We start from the raw sequence: 2,500 nt of genomic DNA, 5'->3' as shown, positions 1-2,500 counted from the left end.
CAGACTCCCCCCAGCCCAGAGGAAGGAGCAGGGGAAGGCAGGAAGGGAACCACTGACCTTCACACGAGCTCTTCATCCATATAGAGTAGTAGAGGACATGCACAATCCATCAAAAATGCACGTGAACTTTCCCTCTCCCTATACTTCCCCGCTCAAATAGCAGTCAACGGCTCAACCATGAATATTGCATACGCTGAAATACAGGCAGAGCCTTCCTAGATTAACTCACAGTTCATCATATCCGATATATTTATCCAATGTATAATTTCATATATGTATATATTTTCGAAGGACTTTATCCAAGTTGGAGTTCAGCGTTTTGGATTTTGAGAATGCTATTTCACGTCTTCATTTATCACAGTGCAAAATGTGACACTGGATTCTGTGCGATTCATGATGGGGTGTTCATAGCTGACCGGTTGTACTGTACCATCTAACACATGGAGGTGGGGATATGAGTATGGATCACTTTTTTTATGATAACAAAGCCACAGCACCAACAAATCTAATGCAATCAATAAAATGTATATAAGAATAATCCTGACCTCACTGTGGCTATCTAATCGAACCCCCCCCCCACCCCCCCCCCCCGAATCCAACCCAACTCCCCTATAACCTCAGATTAGTGTTTAATTTTCAGCCCCGATTTGATTGGATGAAGCTCCCTCCAGCAAGCTGAGGCCCGGCCACCACAGGTCACTGGCTGGTGCAGTCTGGCATGAAACAATCAAATCTGAAGGAAAAGACACGCATGCCGCGTTACTCTCAATAAGAGACTGGCGGTCGGCCTGAGCCCCCGTGATGAGGAGTCATGGTTTATCCCGGAGAGGAGGAGGAGGAAGGGGGGGTGGGGGGGGGTTAGGGGCGAGGGGGATCGATCGATAAGGTATTTGTGTGAATTGCCTTTTAAACACAATGAGGCGATTGCCGGGAAAGGATTGGTCAACAGATTCAAGTAAGGAATGAACACATGCTCGTTCGAAGAAGTGACACACACACGTATAAATGAGGTACTGCCGTGCGTGGAACACAAGAATGGTGGATTACGTTTCATATTCTGTGGATTTATTGGTTTATTTGGAAACTTCCAGCCTCATGAGATGATAATAAGAGTATGTTTTAGACTCAATTAGAAGGGAGGGTCTGTATTTATATTCACACAAACACAACCTCAAAATATTGTTGCATTGCACCAGATGATATCGGAATTCCTCTGGTATGATTTCAACATTTTCAAATGATGTTTACATAACATTGCTGTGAATATTAAATGCTTACATTTTCCCTTGTAACGGGAACATCAGCACTAATTGACATTGTTAACGAGGAGACGAAACGCTCCCTAATCTGAACTGAGTTGACTTTGTTCTCCTCTTGGTGGTTTTTCGGTGAATCTTCCTGAAAGTAATCGCGGTACTTCAAGACACTCTTCCACAAGTGCTGCAGCAAATAAGAGAGAAGTGGAGAGAGAGAGAGAGAGAGAGAGAGAGAGAGAGAGAGAGAGAGAGAGAGAGAGAGAGAGAGAGAGAGAGAGAGAGAGAGAGAGAGAGAGAGAGAGAGAGACAGAGACACAGAGAGTGACAAAGAGACAGAGAGAGAGAGAGAGAGAGAGAGAGAGAGAGAGAGAGAGAGAGAGAGAGAGAGAGAGAGAGAGCGAGTGTATTCTTTATTCTCTAAGACACAGATTGACCAACTAGGCCGATTGTTTTTTTATCAGTATTTATTATTTAGTTATTTCATGGAACACTTTTTTTCAATGCAGCTTAAATTGACAACACATATTTGGCATTTTTCTCAAAGATGGTGGTTATAGTAATCATAATTATTGGTAGTAATGGTAATAGTAGAAGTAGTGTATTGTCAATCTGAACCTTTTTTTGTACGAAATCTAAAGTTTTAAATCTTGATATGATTACTCATAATGTTGGCCAGTGGTGGTTGTTCTGTAGGCAGAGTGGTGGTGGTATTGGTGGTGTAGGGATAGTGGTGGTGGTGGTGGTGGTGGTGGTGGTGGTGGTGTTGATGGTGGTAATGGAGTGGTAGGGTGGTGATTGAGGTGGTGGAGGTAGGGTGGTGGTGGTGGTGGTGATGGTGTTGATGATGGTGTTGATGATGGTTGTGGTGATGGTGGAGGTAGGGTGGTGGTGATTGAGGTGGTGGAGGTAGGGTGGTGAGAGAGAGAGAGAGAGAGAGAGAGAGAGAGAGAGCGAGAGAGCGAGAGAAGAAATAGAGACAGAGAGAGAGAGAGAGAGAGAGAAGAAATAGAGACAGAGAGAGACAGAGAGAGAGAGAGATGGGAAGAGAGTAGGCGGATGAGGCCCTGGTCAGAGGGCAGAGAAAGAGAGAGAGAGAACTGGTGAAGAGGGAGTAGAAAGGTAGAGAGAAGTGGAGACGCAGACCGACGGATCATCCTCTGATAAGGAGAGGAAAATAAGTCTGATTATCCTTGAGGGGCGGCCGTCAGAGACAGGCAGCCGGACTCGGGAGGGAGGGACCAAGA

Source organism: Gadus morhua, chromosome 20 (assembly GCF_902167405.1).
Source record: "Gadus morhua chromosome 20, gadMor3.0, whole genome shotgun sequence".
NCBI classification, from domain to species: Eukaryota; Metazoa; Chordata; class Actinopteri; order Gadiformes; family Gadidae; genus Gadus; species Gadus morhua.
The sequence above is the reverse complement of the archived record's forward strand: the minus strand, read 5'-3'. Positions refer to the sequence as shown.